This window comes from Natrix helvetica, assembly GCF_964273705.1.
Source record: "Natrix helvetica genome assembly, chromosome: 1".
Lineage (NCBI taxonomy): Eukaryota > Metazoa > Chordata > Lepidosauria > Squamata > Natricidae > Natrix > Natrix helvetica.
In genome coordinates this window covers 353,160,316-353,180,771 of record NC_138548.1, presented here as the reverse complement: position 1 = coordinate 353,180,771, position 20,456 = coordinate 353,160,316, and the positions used below count along the sequence as shown (strand labels likewise).

General features: G+C 44.2%; 1 pseudogene across 1 annotated transcript; it reads left to right on the top strand.

Moving 5' to 3' along the window:
• The first annotated feature begins 1,458 nt into the window (after positions 1-1,458).
• LOC309381487 (large ribosomal subunit protein eL43-like) lies at positions 1,459-17,506 on the top strand (annotated as a pseudogene). Its single transcript has 3 exons — positions 1,459-1,463; positions 2,675-2,737; positions 17,168-17,506. The product of its transcript is annotated as a large ribosomal subunit protein eL43-like (transcript).
• Positions 17,507-20,456: the final 2,950 nt, after the last annotated feature.

The window sequence follows — 20,456 nt, the reverse complement described above, 5'->3', positions numbered from 1 at the left end:
GCTTGAGCTTGAGAGTTCACCTCAGTCCTCCCCTCTCCAGAGGGAAAAATCTCAAGGCTTTGAGTCCTGTGTGTGTGTGTGTGTGTGTGTGTGTTTTGTGTTGTTCACTCTGCAGGCTGAAGAGGGCTGGGGTCCTTGGGAGCCAAGCTTCCTTTAACCAACCCAGCCTAGCATTCCCCCCCCCCCTCACAAACACCTCTGCACCGGAGGAGTTTTTCAGCCAGAGAGCGAAGACCTGCCTGCCTGAAAAGTTTAGCCTCGTTCAGGACAAACTCCCCCCTGCCGAGAGTAGCAATTTTGCTCTCCAAGGGACTGGCGGAAAAAAAGGCCAGTCTGGATTTTGGGGTGGGCCTTTTTCCAGGCAACCGTTGGATGTAACTGTCATAAATGTGAGTCTGTTGTCAAGCATCCAAATGTGGCTCCTCTGGAGGACAAGGGCTTTTTTTCCCTCTCCCTCATCTCACCTGGATCCCCCCTCCAGCCCCCCACCTGGGCCACCACAGGTGTCCCTCCCCCCACACGAGTGACCTCGAGCTGGTCATTCCCACCCCAATGAAATCGAGTTTGACACCCCTGGACTAGGAGGTCAAAGGAAGCGAGATGCATTGGTTGGGAATCAAACCTGGGCCTCCTGCATATAAAAAAATGAGAATCCTACCACTGAAGCAAACTAAAAGTTAGGAATGAGCCCTTTTCTGCCTGGTAGACCAGCCTGTGTTTTGGGGTGTCGGAATGACTCATTTCTCCTCCCACGTTAGAGCCACAGGCTTCGTTTCTTCCTCATTTTGGGGTAATTTTGAAGTTTCCTCTCAGCAAGCGCCTCCCTTCCTTCCGCCCTTCTCCTCCACCATCAAGCACGCTGGCCAGATGTTCCCAGTAAGCAGCAGCAGCAGCAGCAGAGCCAGCGAGGAAGAGGATGAGGAGGCGAGGAATTGATGGGGAGCTTTCCCTGGCGAAAGGTAGGGAAACTCCATGGCGCTCAGCTCATCGTCAAGAGAACCACACGAGGCTCCAAAGGCCCTGAGGGCAGGAGAAGAAGCAACGGGTGGGAACTGATCAAGGAGAGAAGCAACCTGGAACTAAGGAGCCATTTCCTGATGGGGAAATCCATTCACCGGTGGAACCACTGGCCTCCAGAAGTGCCGCTGAGGATGTGACCCAGCCTGGGAAGCTCAACGGGAGGCTCGGAGGACACACCAGCCAAAAATAAAAAAAAAGAAGTCCCGACTACCAAGATTGCCCCAGGTTCCACCCAGAGGGAAGAGCAGGGAAAGGAGCAAGCGAGGGGATTCCGTCCCTGGAGCTCCTGGCAACGTCTGCAGGGAATCTCGGGAATTACGGAGAGGTCTACGGACTGAACGAGAGCCTCTCGGCCTCCAATATGGGCAACACTCTCACTTCCTCCCCTGTTGAGCCCCGGATTGGGCTTGATGATGATTCATTAATGGATTAGCCAATATGAGGTGAGTACGCATGTAAATATTAGCATATTTTGTTCTCCCCCCCCCCCCCTGCGAATTTGGAAGGGAAACTTCCTGAAGAGCGTTCGATTCGAGATGCCAATTGCGGTGCCAAAACCTGGGGACGGACGGACGATGACTGGGTGACCCCCCTCCTTTCTCCATTGTCCACCCTGGATTGTGTAAAATGCTTAATTGGTTGGTTAGTCAATTTGACGTGCTTGTTTGGTTGATTGATTGACTGGTGGATTGATTGATTAGCCAATTTGATGTTTGCAACCAACGCGGAAGCTTCGTTAATAGAATTCCAGAGGGCTGAATGTGCCAAAGGTGCCAAACTCTGGAATCTCCAGTCTTCTGAAATGCGGCGGTCCCTGGAGGAGCGGACGTCGCTCGGGATGCTGAGCCTCCCTCTCCTGCCGCGGGGAGAAGGAGGGCGGAGCGAGGCTCTGGGTGCCCAAGATAGGTTGGAGCAGAGGGTCTCAACCTTCCTAATACAGTTCCCTTTAATACAGTTCCTCATGTTGTGGTGACCCCCAACCATAAGATTATTTTATGTTTTCCATATTTTTTCAAAAATATGTGTTTTCCAATGGTCTCAGGCGACTCCTGTGAAAGGGTCGTTCGACCCCCAAAGGGGTCCCGACCCACAGGTTGAGAACCACTGGGTTAGAGGGGCTCCAAAGTGCCGGGGGGGGAGTCACAGAGGGGGAGGGGAACCTGACCGGCTCTTTTGATGGATGTGTTGCACTTTTATTCGGTGCTGGCTTTTTCCCTTTCCGTTATCCACCGCCCAGAGTCCCTCATGACTGAGGTGCTGGGGATTTAGCTTCACCCGAAAATAAATTGAACCGGGAGGGGAAAGGATCCATTGCGGAAGGAGCTGCCCCGAGCAGTGGGGGTGGGCGCCCCCTTGGAGGACTACACTCGCCCCATTGCTCTCCGGCTTCATCTCTCGCAAGGATCGGTCCCGCCCCTCCCCCCCTTTCTTTGGGCTCTGCCTCCAAACTTCCCCACCGTTGATCCGAGCGCTGACCGGGAAGAGAAGGGCGAAGTGGGGAAGAAGCGGGGCCTGAACTTGGGAAGGAGGAGAGAGGGGGGCGCGAAGGCTGTGGCAGGAGGTCCCAATGGGAGGATCCCGCCTTCTTTTCCCCCCGATTCTCCCTGGTGGCTCTCTGGGGACTCATGGATTCCTCCGTCCTCCTCTGTTGCAGCACTCGGGAGATGGGCGGTGTCTCTGATTCTGTCTCTCCTACTAGGAACCCCCGGATTGAGAGGTCAGTGTCCGGAGGAGCCGTGTCTTCTGGTGCTTCCGTTTTGGGTCCCTGGGGTTTGAAGGGGGACGGGGAGGGGGAAAACATCCTTGAAGATGAGGAAACACCCTCCTCCTAAAAAAGGAGTTGGGGGATATGAGAGTTTAGGTGATGGTTTTTGGGGAGGGGGCTCCTCCCATCGTTCCCACATTTACTCCAAAACCACCATCCTTTCTTTTACTTGCTTTCAGCTCCTTTCTTTGTCATACAGATGTAAAAGGGAATCTCTGGCAACCTGGTATGTGTGTGTCTGTGTGAGGGTGTGTGTGTTTGTGTTAGGGTGTGTATGTGTGTTTGTGTCTATATTTCAAGTCCATTGTCCCCTTGCAGGTCAGAATGGAGCCCAGAGAGGATTGTACTTGGAGATACAACTAGTCCTTCCTAGTCTCAGGTCAGCCTCTGCCATTCCTGTCTAGGTGGTTGTCTTTGATTCTTCTTGCCTTCACGTCCTTTGACTTTTCTCACAGGCGTCTTTCCTGGGAAGGCGTCACTAAGACCCTTGTGAGAGGGACCAGCTGGAGACAAAAGACCCCAAATTCTCCCAGGAGCCCTGGGTCATGCAGGGCTTGGACTCAGGGTGCCCCAATCCAAGCGCTCTCCTCCCTCCCTGGGCTCCCTCAAGTGCTTCCCAGAAAGTCCTGCAAGAGACCCCGCAATTCCCTCCACAAACTCCCCACCATTCCCACCAAATTTCACATTTTGCATGTTGAATGTTCTCCTCCCCTTCATAGAAAATAGTGCTGGTAAACAAGAACAAATGAGGAAAAGACACTCTTGGCAGGGAATGGCTTCCTTAAACTCCCTCTTTTTCAGGGATCTCCCATTAAAACCTTTGGCTGTTCTTGAATGGGAAGAATAAATTAATGAATTTGTAATTGCTTTTTTAAGCTATAGGAAAGTTGTAAAAAAAATGACAAAAATAGATTTTGGATTAGGATGGGATATCAGAGCTCTTTCCAGGAACCATTTTTAAATCATTGTTCCATTAAATACCTAAAGCCCAAAAACTTATGTTGCTAAGTGAGACATTTATTAAGTGGGTTTTTAAGCCCCATTGTATGACTTTTCTTGCCACATTTGTTAAGTGAATCGCTGCAGTTGTGACATTAGTCACACAGTTGTTAAGTGAATCTGGCTTCCCCCTTGACTTTGCCTGTCAGAAGGTCGTAAAAGGGGATCACATGACCCCAGGATACTGCAACCGTCATAAATATGAGACAATTGTCAAGCATCCGAATGTAAATCATGTGACCACAGGGAAGCTGCAACTGTCATAAGTGTGAAATATGATCATAAGTCACTTTTTTCAGTGCCGTTGTAACTTGGAACGGTCACTAACTGAAGTCTTGTAAGCCGAGGACTACCTGCACAGAGGCCTGAATTCTGACTGGACAGAGCTGGAGGTGCCTCCCAGCCGAAAACTGAGCTGCGGCAGGTAGGAAGACAGGTGGGGTCCTGGATCTCCCCCTGGAGGCCTCAGGAAGGTGCAGATCCTGTCCCTGGGAAGGTCCTTTTCCCACTGGCCTCTCCTAGACTTTCCCCTCCTGGATCAACCCTCATTTGGAGCAGTTCACAAGGCATCCTCCTCTTTCGTTTTCATAGCTCTATTGATTGCATCAACACTGGATCAGCCTCAGAGCCTCCTTGTGTTCCCCTCCCTCCTCCCCTCCCCAGAGGGAAAAGGCTCAAGGTTCTGAGTTATGTTTGTGTGTTGTGTTGTGTTGTTGTGTTGTTCACTCTGCAGGCTGAAGAGGGCCAGGGTCTTTGGGGTCCAAGCTTCCTTTAACCAGCCCAGCCCAGCATTTCCCTCCATAAAGACCTCTGCACTGGAGGAGTTTCTCTGCCTGAGAGCGGAAGAGACAAACTCCCTCAGCCAAGAGCAGCAGTTTTGCTCTCCCAGGGGCTGGGTGGAAAAGGGCTTCAGGCCTTCCCTGTTTCCTGGCTTCCTGCTTGGCCTTCAGGGGGAACCAGCAGGAAAGTTTGCCTCTGGGGATCCCATGGTTGTTGTGGGGCGATTGGCAATAGGCGATAAGTGCGGATGGGCTGCCAAGCATCCCCATTGAAATCCCTTGTGTGTGAGGTGTCTGCACAGCCATCGCTCTGGGAGACCTGTTGTAAGTCTCTTGCTCATATTTTTGTTGCTGAAGGAATGGTCGTTAAGCGAGGACCACCTGTATATTCAACTGAATTGTGTCCTGTGCTGAAACTGAGAAAAGTACCAAAGTGGCGCTTATATTCAGATTGTGATTTGACAGTGCGTTGTGTTGTGTCCTGTTGTTTTCTGGGCAGTTTGTGCTCAATGCAGCCAAATATTGTCAGCAGTGGGGAAAAAGGACTTTACACTGTTTCATCCTCTAACATTAAATGCACATTTGCAAATATGGATCTTAGGCTAAAGTCTCTCTTTGGTCCACCTAACCACCATGTTTATCATTTATTTAATGACACGTTAAAATCCTTTGTCCACACTTTATATTACTTTGCAGCCTTGTGATACACCAAGGTCGCCCAAACTTTTGGAGGCAGCGCAAAAGCTTCCTAGTCTTGTGGGAAGTAGGCAGGGAGCATGTGCAGAAAGCAGGTGGAGACTCTCTTGTGCAGGAAGAGAAGAACCTTCTAAATCCTTCTACTGCAACTTCCTAGCGGAGCCAAGGATGCCCTTTCCATCCCCTCAAAGGAGCTGTCCAAGGTCTTCCCTGAATTCTCCCCTCTCCAGCAGGAGCCCCGGATTCGATTCCTGGTCAACCCAAGGAGGCTCCGGCTGCTCATAGGTTTTGCCTCCACTCTCTTCATGCAATTCTGCACAGATAGTCCTCAACTTATGACCACAATTTTTTAAAATACAAGTAATACAAACAGTACATATGCAATTGAATACAAAAAAAGAAAGACAGGAGAAAAAGGGAAGGGGAAAACATATATTACAGTGCACCCTCACCCCCTGCAGAACTCTTCCCTTATATTTCTTAGAGATACAATATATTCCAATTGTGCCCTTATTCCCTCCAAAACAACATATATTCTTGAGCAGTTTTATTCCCTTTGCCTTCCACCAACACTCATTTTATACACTCCCCCCATATTTCATTATAATTATTTACTTTAATCATCCCTTTTTAAAGTTTAATTTCTGTTGTTAATTTATCATTTGTTGCCATACTCCAAATTTCATTATACCACTCATTTCTTTGGAAATCCCAATTTCGTCCCCAATATTTAGCCATCACTAATCTAGCTGGAAAAAAATCCCTCAGAGGGAAAGGTAATTAAAAAAAAATTAGACTGTGCAGAAATGAACAGATTAATGCTGGCAATTAAAGAGAAGGAAGAATCAGACTATTATAAGATATGGGGATGTCTTTACCACAGAATTTTTCTTTAACCATATTTCTAAAATCCAAACTTTCTAATACAGCTCTTTCTTTAACTTCTTAACATAGAGGCTTTGAACTTCAATATTCAATTTAGATCCATCCCTTCAAATTACCTTTATAGAATAATATTATTTTTCTTTTATAACCATCCTTTTTAAGACACAAAATTTTCTTTAAACTATTACAACATTTTCTTTAACTTTCTCTTAACATAGATAACTCCAAAATACATTTTCAATAACATTTTGCATACTTTTAATATTTACTTGGGATATATATGTGTGTGTGTGTGTTTGTGTGTGTGTGTGTGTGTGTGTGTGTTACAGCCCCTGGTATGCCCAAATATGGGAGGGAGCTCACTACTCCCTCTTTCTGTCATTCGGCTCATCACAAAAAACCATCCAGACAGAAACCCATATTTTTATTTTTAATGTTACCTTTTTATATTTGTATTTGCAACATTAAAAATAAAAATATAGGTTTCTGTCTGGAAGGTTTTCTGTGATGAGCCGAATGACAGAAAGAGGGAGTAGTGAGCTCCCTCCCATATTTGGGCATACCAGGGGTTGTAACACAATACATACCTATTTCCCTGACTTAGCTGATAAGGAAGAGAGCCTGTGGCTTAGTGGCGATTACATCGGCCTAATATGCAATACAGCCCTGGTTTGATTCCCAGTAAGGGTATGGCTAGCTGATGAGAGCTAAATAGCTTGAAATGGATCCATACTAGTCTCCCTTTATTTATTTATCAGCACAAATACAACATTACATATATAATATAAGGAGGCAAGCCTGTGGCTTAGTGGCTAGGACTCCTGCCTAAGATATAATACAGCCCAGGTTCAAATCCCAGTAAGGGTATGGCTAGCTGATGAGAGCTAATTAGCTCGAAATAGATCTATACTAGTCTCCCTTTATTTATTTATCAGTACTAATACAACACACACACACACACACACACACATATTACATTTTCAAATTTTACATTTAGACTTTCTTTCAATTACAAATATCATATTCACAAGTAGGATTACGTAGGCCAGTGGTTCTCAACCTTCCCAATGCTGCAACCCTTTAATACAGTTCCTCATGTTGTCGTGACCCCTCAACCATAAAATTGGTGTCTCGGTTCCTAAGACTATTGAAAATATGTATTTTCCGATGGTCTTAGGTGACTCCTGTGAAAGGGTTGTTCGACCCCCAAAGGTGCCCCACCCACAGGTTGAGAACCACTAATGTAGGCTATTAAGACGATTCAGCTCTTATTGCCAGGAAAACTCCCTAATCATCAGTAAATCTAAATAAAAAATAATGGTGTTTGAAAAACATCATCAGAGACATAGGTGGCAATTAGATGGTGAACCAATTGAACAGGTCAGCACCTTTGTATATTTATGCGTAACTTTTTCCAAGACTGGATCTTGGGCTTGCCATCATCAATGGAGTACATTTAGAGCAAAAGCCCGCTTGACTTTACTACTTAAACTAAAGAACCATAGTTACCCAGGCTCCCTATAAGTTTATTTTAATTTTTTTTGTTTATTTACAAACATGCAAAATGCACACACACAAAACTTAGATGTACACTACATTTACACAGTATAGTACGAACATGAACTTCCTGTTCTTTCTAATAGCAATTACAAATCAATACAGTTTTCCTTATTTTATTTCCCCTTCTAGTATATTTCATTTGCATTTCACCATTTTTTAACCCTCTTATTTTACTCATCTATCTGCTATATTGGATGGTTGCCTCTAGTAAATTTAAATCTCTTGAGTGTGTGTATATATATATATATGTTAATTCTCCTTAACTACTATTTTTGGGCTTTATTGACTTCCTTCCTTGATCCTTGTTTCTTTCCTCCATCCACCTATACCATTTATCCCATATCTGATAATATTCTGTTTCTTCTTTTCCCTGGATTTCTTTTGTTAATTTTCCATTTCTGCACAGTCTTTCTTATTATTTCATCTTCGCTTGGGGTTAATTTATTTTTCCATTTCTGAGTGAAGGCAATCCTTGCCACCATAATTATGTGTAAAATTAAATACCGGATTTCTTTTTTGTATTTCGCAGTCATTATTCCTAGTAGAAAAACTTCTGGTTTCCAATCTATTTGATTCCCGTTATTGCCTCTAGCCAATTTTAAAAAATCTTCCAATATTTTTTAGCCTCCTCACAAGTCCACCATAAGTGGTAAAAGGGGTGATAGCTGAATATTTTTCCAGCTTTCTACATTTTTCTTTATTTGTGTCGCTAGTTTATTATAATTGTCGTCTTTAATTGTAGAACATTTTGCCCACACCCAAATCCCCAAGTATTTCACTTTCTTAGTTATTTGCATTTTAGTTACTAATTCCAATTCCTTTTCTTGCTTTTTTGTCATATTCTTGGTTATAATTTTTGTTTTGCTTTTATTAATTTTTAATCCTGCCACCTCGCCATATTCTTCTAATTTTTGAATTAATTTCAGACTGGATTCTAGTGGATCCTCTAAAACAAATACTACGTTATCAACATAGGGTTGGGTCTTATATTCTTCATTTTTGAGTCTTAAACCTTTTATTCCCTGGTCCTTCCTAATTTCACTTAATAATATTTCCAGAATCAGTATAAACAGCAAAAGAGAGAGGGCATCCCTGTCTATCTCCCTTTTTTATTTCGATCTTCTATCTTAGTTCTGCATTCATCAGAACTTTGGCTGTCTGGGTGTTATAAAGTTTTTCCATCATTTTTGTAATTTTTTCTCCTAATTTCATCCTATCTAATTGTGTTGTTACAAATTTCCAAATTACGTTGTCAAATGCTTTTTGTGCATCAAGGAAAACCAGTACAATTTGCTTTTCTGGATGCGCCTCATAATATTCTATTACGTCTAAGATGACTCTCATATTATTTTTAATGTGTCTGTGAGGTAAAAATCCGTTTGGTCTGGGTGTATTCGTTCATTTAAAACTTGTTTAATTCTTCCTGCCATATTGCTGCAAATATTTTGTAATCGGAATTCAATAATGAAATTGGTCTGTAATTTTGGATTTCTTGTAGGTTGGCATCTTCTTTCAGGATTATCAATATTATTGCTTCCGTCCATGATTCAGGCATCTTGGCTTTTCCTAAAACTTCGTTAAAAATTTCTACTCCTATTTCTTCCAATATTATTTTATTATATTTGTATAACTCTGTTAGGGTGTAACCAACAAGTTGGGTAGACAATATATTGCATAAGGAATGTTATGTATCTTTAAGAGAGGAGATCTGCTAATTAGTAGATTACAGCATATAAATTGCAGCTGATGTTCTCTCTCTCTCTCTCTTGCTTGATGTATGATAACTGCTGTCTAACTGTTATTACTGTTGCTACTACTTACTGTGTGTAAGTTATTGGACTGTTTTTCTCTGTGTATGACTTTTTGGCTGTGTTTATGGATTTTGCTATATTCTTCAGAAAGTAAAGTTTATTTTTGTTACTTTACTATCCATTATTCAGTGTGGTTGCTTTATATATCGCACGCTGCGTATACTTTACAGGGTTGCTCTGTTATAACCTCGACCTGGGGTTCATTGCTAGTGCTTAATCGCACTAGTACCACTAACATTGGTTATGGGCCCAGACACCCTGCCTTAATATTTTTATTTTTATGCACCACTTTTTGGATAGTTTATTTTTGTGAATATGGCACAAGAATATTCTGCTGCACTCTCCATGATTACCCGGTTTGATGGAACCAACTATGTTTCCTGGTCCTTGAAGTGTTCCCTACTTCTGCGTAGAGAAGGACTGTGGTCTGTGGTTCAGAACCCACCGGATGTTACAGGTTGGGATCCTGCTGATGATGAGGATGCGAAGAAGATTGTGCAGTTTAACAGGGACAATGAGAGAGCTCTCTGCATTATTGGACTAACACTGAATGACCAGCAACTGGTCCATATTCGTGGCGAAGAGTCTGCTGCTAGGTGTTGGAACACATTGCGGAGAATTTATGTTCGGGACAGTGTGGGTGCTCATATTCATCTCACACGGAAACTGTTTAGAGCCTGTTTGCAAAAAGGTGGTGATATGTTGGCTCATTTAGACTTCATGAAGAAAACTTTGCAGGATTTGCAAGAAAAAGAGTTAATTTTTTCTGAGCTTCAACAGGTGTATATTATTCTATCATCGCTTGATGAAAGCTACGACTCTTTTGTTTCCTCATTGGAAGTTCTTTCACGTGATGAACTGACATTATCTGAGGTTACCGGGAGATTGCTTGAAGAGTCCAGACGAAGAGAGGATAGAGTTCAGTTCAGAGACAATCAATCACAAGAAGAAACACAGTTTTCAACTGTAAATTTTGTTAAGAAATGTTATTCTTGTGGTGGTAAGGGGCATATTGCTAAGAACTGTAAAAATAGCAAGAAAAGGAATGTTGCTAATAGTAAAAGAAAAAGCAACAATGTTACTGTAACTGTAGCTAAGGTAGATAAGGCTGTAAACCATAGTTTCTGGGTGGTTGACAGTGGCGCATCCCATTCTATAACTAAGGTTAAAGAAAGGTTTGTTACTATGAAGGCTAGCAAACAGCACATTTCCTTAGCAAATGGTTGGAAAATCAAGGCTTCAGGTGAAGGTACAGCTTATTGTCCATGTATTAATGAAAAATTGGAAATGTTATATGTACCTAAAATGAAATTTAACCTATTATCTGTAAAAGACCTTGTGAAATGTGGGTTTACAGTAACATTTAAGAATGATAGATGCATTATTGAAAAGGAAGGTAATAGTGTTATTGCCAATTTGGAGAATAATTTATTTATTCTACATGAGAACACTTTAAATATTGTGAGTTCTGAACCTAATTATAGGAATAAACAGCCCCATGATAACTGTATACATCTACTTCATAGACGTTTAGGCCATGTAAATTTTAAAATGGTACGTCAAACTGTTATTCTATCTAATGGAATCAATTTGAAACCTTGTTCAAAATATCTTAACTGTAATGCCTGTAACCAGGCTAAAAGTAAGGTTACTCCTGCAAACCGGTTTCAAGGATTTAAGACATCTAAACCACTGGATGTAGTGTTTGCAGACCTAATTGGCCCTAAGAAACCTAGCTTAGGAGGTGCCTGCTATATACTCAGCATTATGGACCATTATTCTAGGTATGGTTTCTGTTATGTAATGAAATCAAAGGCAGAAACTTTCCAACATTTTACTAAATGGTTAAAGTTTGTTGAACGTAAGATGGATAAAAAAGTACTTTGCCTAGTCACTGATAATGGGTCTGAATTCACTAATCATAGGTTTACATCAATGTTGGAGAATGCTGGTATAGAACATAGGCGTTCTGCCCCCTACAGGCCAGAACATAATTCATTTATTGAAAGACGTGGTCAATCATTGCAGGCAATGACCAGAACTATGCTAGTTGATTCTGGTTTGTCAGAAAAACTTTGGGGTGAGGCTATAATGTGTGCAAACCATATTCTGAACATAGTAGTTAACTCAACTACTGGTAAGATTCCTTATACTCTTTGGCATGGTAGGAAGCCTGATTTGAGTTATTTACACACATTTGGTGTCCCTGCTTGGGTGCATATTCCCTCACAGACTAGACGGAAGGATCAAAGCAGAGCTAGGAAGATGGTTTTTGTTGGGTACAATTCCAATCATAGATCGTTTAGGTTCTGGGAACCTGGAACTCGGAGAATTATGCACAGTGCTAGTGCTAAATTTTCAGAACATGTTGGTTGGGAGAAGCTAGAACAAGAGTTTCACAAGGTTTGTGATGATATAGATGTTGATCGTTTGGTTAATCACGATACACCAAATGAGCAGTTAGAGAATCAGGATGGTCCATCAATTACTCTGAAAGGGGAGGAAGATGTAGATGTAGAATCTACTCGTGAGGTGGAACAGGATGATCCTGCAAGTCCTGTATTGCCTAGGAGGTCTACTAGGGACAGGCATCCACCCGACAGATATCAAGCCAGTGTAGTATTGCAAGTTAGCATAGAACCTTCTAGTTTTGCAGAGTTAAGGCTGTATCCTGAAAAAGAAAAGAAATTGTGGAAGACAGCTATGGAGAAGGAGTTGAAATCCTTACAGGAATTGAAAGTTTATGAAGAAGCTAAGCTCCCTTCAGGGGAGAGTGCAATTGGCTGTAGATGGGTGTTTAAAATTAAAAACGATGCTGCTGGCAATGCTATTTATAAGGCTCGTTTAGTTGCTCAAGGGTTTTCCCAAACTGAGAGGGATTACGATGAGGTTTTTGCTCCGAGCTTGAAAGCCTCTACGTTGAGGGCATCATTGGTGTGGGCTGCTAAATATCGGTGTAATGTTACCCATATTGATGTTGAAACAGCGTATCTGCATGCTCCATTGCAGCATACCATTTATATGAAGATGCCACCAGGTGTGGATTCTAATGGCCAGACTGGTTGTTGGAGACTTAAAAAAAGCCTTTATGGTTTAAAACAATCCGGTTTTGAGTGGAACAGATGCATAGTTAATGAATTAAAAGCTATGGGATTTATTCCAGGTTTGGCTGATCCTTGTTTGTTTAGACGGGTGAAAAATGGTTTGATCTCGTTGTTGCTTTTGTTCACGGACGATATAGCTATTATTACTAGGTCTGAACAGGAAGCTATTGACATTGTTTCACAATTAGAGAGTAAATTTAAAATCCGGAATTTGGGTAAAATTAAGCATTATCTGGGCTTAGACGTGGTTAGAACCAGTAAAGGTTTTAAGCTGTCACAGGCTAGTAAAATTAATCATTTGCTTAAGAAATATAGCATGGAGCTATGTAAGACTGCAAAGACACCAATGGCATTGGAGTTTAAATCTGAGGTAACTGAGGGTACTGGTTTTGATAAGGGAATCTATCAATCTTTGATAGGTAGCCTAATGTACCTAAGTAATTGGTCTAGACCAGATATATCATTTAGTGTGAACCAACTGGCTAGATTCAATGATAGTCCTTCTGAGAGGCATTGGCAAGCAGCAAAGCGTGTGCTGCGTTATTTGAAGAAAACTATCCACTATTCATTGTATTTAGAACCAAATAGGGATTTAGTTTTGACTGTTTATGCTGATGCGAATTTTGCAGCTGCTATAGATAATAGGAAGTCAACTTCCGGTATAGCCTTTATGCTAGGTGGTGTACTGATTGGATGGAGGTCGATACGACAGAAACACATAAGCTTATCCACAATGGAAGCTGAGTTTTCATGTTTGTCGTTGACATGTACTGAGCTGATATATTATAAGCAGTTGCTTATAGATATGGGGTTAAGTATCAATGAACCTTTTACGGTTTATGAGGATAATCAGGCAGCAATAAAAATGGCGACTAGTTTAGCTATAAAAACGAGGTCGAAGTATACTGATTTGAGGTATCTTAATGTTCGACAAAGCATTAAGGATGGCCTGATAAAGTTGGAATATTGTTCAACTGAAGACAATTTAGCAGACAACTTCACTAAGGCACAAAGTTCAGTGAAACATACCTCATCATGTGAAGGTTATCATCTTACATTGTGAGTGGATATATTGATCTACCCAAAGGGGAGAATGTTAGGGTGTAACCAACAAGTTGGGTAGACAATATATTGCATAAGGAATGTTATGTATCTTTAAGAGAGGAGATCTGCTAATTAGTAGATTACAGCATATAAATTGCAGCTGATGTTCTCTCTCTCTCTCTCTTGCTTGATGTATGATAACTGCTGTCTAACTGTTATTACTGTTGCTACTACTTACTGTGTGTAAGTTATTGGACTGTTTTTCTCTGTGTATGACTTTTTGGCTGTGTTTATGGATTTTGCTATATTCTTCAGAAAGTAAAGTTTATTTTTGTTACTTTACTATCCATTATTCAGTGTGGTTGCTTTATATATCGCACGCTGCGTATACTTTACAGGGTTGCTCTGTTATAACCTCGACCTGGGGTTCATTGCTAGTGCTTAATCGCACTAGTACCACTAACAAACTCCACCGGGATTCTGCCTGGACCTGGGGTTTTATTATTTTTCTTGTTTTTCAGGACTAATTCCACTTCGGCTATTGTTATTGTTATTGCCTCCCTTTTTTTCTTTTGAAATTGGGGTTATCTTTTCCGGGTTTAAATATTGTTTTTCCTAGTTTCCTCCATACTATCTTGCGTGTATAGTTTTGTGTAGTATTTTTTGAATAATATCCTTCTTTTATTCCAATTTATGTTGAATATTTCCCCTGTCATCTTTTAATTGGTATATCACCCTTTTTTTCTCTTTCATTTTTCAATCTGTATGCCAGCCATCATCCAGGTTTGTTGGCTTGTTCAAAGTAATTTTGTTTGGATGCTTCAATTTTCTGTGCTTATTCTTTTTGAGTTATTAAGTTGATCTTATGTATTATCATCTCTCTTTCTTCTTTTTTAATTTTATTCTTTGGGTCTTTCTGTAATTCAGCTTCGGCTTCTCTAAGTTCTTTTTGCATACATTCTAGTTCAGAGATGGCGAACCTATGGCACGCGTGCCACAAGTGGGACGAGGAGCCATTTGTCAGGGCACGTGAGGCGCTGCCCTGTCAGCTGGCCAGCGCGCATGCGCATGCTGGCCACCTGAGTTCACCTTTTTAAAAGCTATTTTTTGCCTTCCCCAGGCTCCAGAGGCTTTATAGGAGCTTGGGGAGGGCGAAAAGAGCCTCCCCGCCCCCCCCGGAGGCTTCAGGGACCGTCCCTGAAGCCTTCGGAATGCTTAAAACCACCCTCCGAGCAAACCGGAAGTGACTTCCGTGTTGCTCGGAGGGTCGTTTTAAGCGTTCCGAAGGCTTCAGGGACCATCCGGAGGCTTCCCTGATGCCTTCGGAGCGCTAAAAACCACCCTCCGAGCAACCCGGAAGTCACTTCCGGTTTGCTTGGAGGGTGGTTTGAAGCGTTCCGAAGGCTTCAGGGAAGCCTCTGGACGGTCCCTGAAGCCCCCGGAGGGCCTCGGGGGGGGGGTCGGGGGAGGCTCCTTTCTCCCTCCCAAGGCTCCTATAAAGCCCCTGGAGCCTGGGGAGGGCGAAAAAAGCATGTAAAAATGGGGGGGTCGCACATTGTGCACGCATGCACACTGGGGGGGGGAGTCGCGTGTTGCATTATGGGTGCGGCACGCCCGCACTCGACCCCCCTGCGCTCCCTCCACTTGTGGCATGCCAGCCAAAAAAGGTTCACCATCACTGCTCTAGGAAGCCCCGATCTCCTTCGAGGAATCGGAATCAGGAGAAAGTTCTGAAAAGAAGTTGAGCTTTGCAATGAGAATGCAATACCCGCTGTGACCAGCAGATGGCCTTAAGGCAATGCCCTGATTTGGGGTCAACTGGACGATTCTCGCTCTGTTCCTTATTGCAGGACCCAGGAGACTGCAGGTGTCCCTCCTTCTGTCCCTCCCACAAGGACTCCCCGGATTCGGAGGTCAGACTCTTTGGGCCTTTCCCTGCCACCTGCCTCCATCTGGGCTCTCTGGGTATTTGAAGTGGGAGATGGGAGGGAGGCTCTCCCACTCAGGAGGGAATTGGGGGAGAGGGGAGAGTTTGAGTTATGGTTTCGAGGGGAGGGCTTCCTCCCCGCATTGCCACATTTACTCCAAAGCCACCATCCTTTCTTTACTTGCTTTCAACTGCTTTGTTTATCATAAAAAAGTCAAAGGGAATCTGTTGAAAAATACTGGGGAAACTTGGTGTGTGTGTGTGTGTGTGTGTGTGTGTGTGTATCTGTGTGAGGGTGTGTGTGTGTGTTTGTGTCTACATTTCAAATCCATTGTCTCCTTGTAGGTCAGAATGGAGCACAGAGAAGACTGGACTTGGTCCTTCCTCTAGTCTCAGGTCAGCCTCTGCCATTCCTGTCTTGGTGATTGTCTTTGCTTCTTCTGGCTTTCACTTCTTTTGCCTTTTCTCCCAGGGGTCTTTCCTGGGAATGTGTCAATAAGACCCTTGGGAGAGGAACCAGCTGGAGACCAAAGGCCCCAAATTCTCCCAGGAGCCCTGGGTCAGGGTGCCCCAATCCAAGCGCTCTCCTCCCTCCCTGGACTCCCTCAGAAGGTCCCAGAAGGTCTTGCAAGAGACCCTGCAGTTCCCTCCACAAACTCCCCACCTTTCTTACAAAATTTCCCATTCTACACGTTGAATATTCTCCTCCCCTTCATAGAAAATAGTGCTGGTAAACAACAAGAAGAGGTATGAAGAGGGGTGGGAAATAGATCTGGTTTATAGAGTGAACTCAGCCTACGCTAGAACACATAATGTACCCAGGGAGGTACACATTAAATTTCTCAGAAAAAGTACAAGAGACGAAATTCTGAGTGCACAAAGGGGGCAAGCCTTGACATACCAAGATAGGGAGATAACCATTCTGAAACAGATCCCCAAGAAAGTGAGGGAAAAAAGAAAAAAATCGCAATTAGCGAATAAACTATACCAGAAGGGGGTGTGGTTCAGATGGCTGATGCCTGAAGGTATGCTAATATTCTGGGAGGAGACAAGAGTTAGAATTAATACACCCATAGAGGCGCAGGCCTTTATGGAAAAAAACAAAGTACTCCTAGAAAAACCAGATGATCCTTCAACGGACAAACAGGACACGGGAGGGGCCGGAGCTCTGTCGGCGGGGGGAGATGGGGCAATACCGAGAAAGCTCAGATCACAAAAATGAGCAAGAAAATCCACCTGATATAAACTGATCGTAATTACTAATTGAATTTATATGCTGACTATATGTTACTATTTAGTAATGAATTTTGTGTAAATGTATACTCTGAATATGGAGGGAGGGGGCACCTACCGCACATCGCAACTGCCAAAATTTGTAACCTTTCCTTTACCTTTTTCCCTTGTAAAATGTTAAAAAAAACAATAAAACTTTGTTAAAAAAAAAGAGGTACGAAGACACCCCAAGAGGTATCTTTGCAGAGAACCTTATATTTATCCTAAGCTCTTAAGATTGCACTTCTTCTGCTATCTGGGGGTATTGGGAATATTTAGGGATGATCCTAGGGACCACTCGCCAGAGACTGCCAGGTAGAGCCGGCTTCGGCCAAGCGTACTAAGAAGGTTGGGATTGTAGGTGAATATGGTACCCGATATGGAGCCTCCCTCAGGAAGATGGGGAAGAAAATTGAAATTAGCCAACACGCTAAGTATACATGCTCCTTCTGTGGAAAGAGCAAAATGAAGAGGAAAGCCGTGGGTATTTGGCATTGTGGCTCATGAGTGAAACAGTGGCTGGTGGAACTTGGACCTACAACACCACTTCAGCGGTGACAGTGAAATCCGCCATTAGAAGACAGAAGGAACTAAAAGACCAGTAGAAATATATTCTTGTTTGAATGCTATCTTTTATCTCAGTATCTGCCCAATTGAACTCGGCTGTATGAAATTTGTCAGTAATGTCTTTCTGCAAAGTCATTTTTTTTCCTCCTCAAAAAAAGAAAAAAGAAAAGACTCTAACAAAGTCTAAATATTTTCTATGGATGGAATCCCTGAAGTCAGTTAAATTCTCAGCAACTCAAATGACTTATAAAAAGGATCCAATTTTTCAAGTCCAAAGTATGTATATCTAACACAAAATGAAAGGCAACAGGATTGGAGTTTTAAATGCTCTGAACTGTAACAGTGCAAATTCAAGTAGCCTTGAGCATCGCTGGGCTGCTAATTTTGGGGTGGAATGAATCCATCTAAGTAAAAAGGCAGTTCAACCTTTTGACTACAGGTCGTCCTCAAGGTATAACCACAATCGAGCCCAAAATTTTGTTGCTAAGTGAGGTTTGCTCTTTTTTACAATCTTTCTTGTCAGAGTTGTTAAGTGCAGTTGCTATGTTAGTAGCACGGTTGTTAAGTGAATCTGGCTGCCACATTTACTGTGCTAGTCTGAAGGCCACAAAAAGTCATCCCGTAACCCCAGGACGCTGCAACCGTCATAAATATGAGTCCATTTTCAAGCATCTGAATTTGGATCAGGAGACCATGAAGACGCTGCAATTGTTGAAGAGTGGAAACAATTTATGTCCAGGATGCAAGCGGTCTGTAAATATTTTCACAGCCCTCTTTTTGACCCCTGCTTCCTCAGTGGAAGTCAGGTTGGCAGTAATCTTTTTTAATCTTCTGTTCTAATAATCCTCTGAAGTCTCTGGGTTTGATGTCTGTATGGCAGACCCAAGGACTCGTCTGTAGAAATGAATCAGCAGCTTCTTGGATGTATGTGTTACTGTGAAAGTCCGAAATCTGGTGAATGTCGACATTCACATAGTCGCTTGGTGTATGTCCGAAATATATACCCTTATCCTCTCGACACCCTTACCCTAATACCCTTATCCTGTCGACACCTCGGCTCCTCGCTTCCTTTTAAGCGTCTTCTATTCGCGGACTTCTTTTTTTAAAAAACCTGCGATCCTGCGCGCTTAGAACGAGTAGTTTCCAGGACCGCGAATTGAAAAGCAAAAGTAAAGCGTTACGCTGACTCGTTATATATATGTCACCGTGAAAGACCGAAATTGGTATGTGTCGACATTCACCGGTGTGTCTTTCATTCACTGGTGAATGAAAGACATTTCGGTCTTTCATTCACCAGTGAATGCCGACATTCACTAATTTCCGTAGTAATGAAACCTCAAGACCGGATGCAAATCAGAAAAAAATATTTTCCTCCGCCGCATTGTAGAAAAGCAACACTGGTGCATCTTCGGAAGGCTGGAAGGGAGCCGCTCCGATTGACAGAAGGGGGCAAAGGTACCAGCGGGAAGAGCGAGGAAAGGCTGGAAGACGCTTCGCCACTTGCTGGAGTTTCGAGGCTGGAAGTTTGGCGGAGAAGGAGCCATGCAGCGCGGTGAGGCTGAGCTGGGGCGCAGGAGGAGGGAGGGAGGCACCGCTCGGGATGGAGGAGCCTCGTTCCTCCTCTTCGCCTTGGGGAGAAAGAGGGAGCCTCTGGGTGCAGGTTGGAGGGGCCGCGATCTCCCTGCGGCGTCTGAGCGGATCCTTTCATTGATACGTTTAAATGACCCATCGCCCAGGCAGAGGCAGGGACTCTCCGTGACTGAGCGGCGGCTGGTCTGAATCAACACATGGAGCCTATTGAAGGGCCGGCGGGGATCCACTGCGGGAGGAGTTGCCCCTTGGAGGGCTGCACAAGATCCCAGCCAACTCCCTGGATCGCCCCCCCCCCCGGTTAGGTGTGGGAGCTGTGGGTGCTGTGGGGTCTCTCTCTCTCTCTCTCTCTCTCTCTCTCTCTCTCTCTCTCTCTCTCTCTCTCTCTCTCTCTCTCTCCCTCCCTCCCTCCCCCCCTCCCTCCCTCCCTCCCTCTCTCTCTCTCTCTCTCAGCGTTTGGCACCCAAGTGTGGCTGGCTATTATTTTCGGGCGTTTGTGGGAAGCCCCAATGCCCCACGAGGCAATCGGGGAAGGCTCCTTTCCTGTCCCTACGCGGTTTATGGCCAATCTAGGGGCCGAGCCAGCGGAGCGCAGTTTCGGATAACCGGTGGGGATGCGGTTTAGGCTGACCTCAGTCTGTCAACCCAAAGGGCAGAAAGCGAAGCGGAACGTGAAGCAAGGCGTCTAGGGCGGAGCCTGGGGGGGGTCTGAGGATGGGAGGGCCCGCAAAGAGTTCCCAGCCAAAACCGAGGCCGCCCTGCCGCTGGTTGCAGCTGGTTTGGGGCTATGCGGTGTCTAACTTTCCGCACCGCTGAAAACTTTGTGACGAAGTTTACTTCCAGACTCCCCCAGTTTCTCTCCTTTCCGTTGTTCCCCCCTCCCCGCCCCGTTGCTCTCCGGATTCATCTCTCGCACGAATCCGGGCCGCCGCGGCAGGGGAGGCCGGCTCTACTGCCCTCCTCTCGGCTCCACTCTGTTCATTGACGTTGATCCGAGCCGTAGCGGGGAAGAAATTGCGTCCTCTGCCCGCTTCTTAACCGGCTGAAGGAGGGAAGGTGGACAGCGAGTGGCCTGAGGCTGTTTGCATCGGAGGAGGTGGGACCCATGGGAGGATGGTGCCTTCTTTCCCACCCCATTCTCACTGTTTCCCTCGGGAGTCCCTTTTATTCATGGGCCGGGGGAAGGTCAGGCTTTCTCCCTCTAGGAAGCCCCGATCTCCTTCGAGGAATCGGAATCAGGAGAAAGTTCTGAAAAGAAGTCGAGCTTTGCAATGAGATTGTAGGTAAATATGGTACCCGATATGGAGCCTCCCTCAGGAAGATGGGGAAGAAAATTGAAATTAGCCAACACGCTAAATATAAACGCTCCTTCTGTGGAAAGAGCAAAATAAAAAAAAGAACAAATGAGGAAAATACACTCTTGGCAGGGAATGGCTT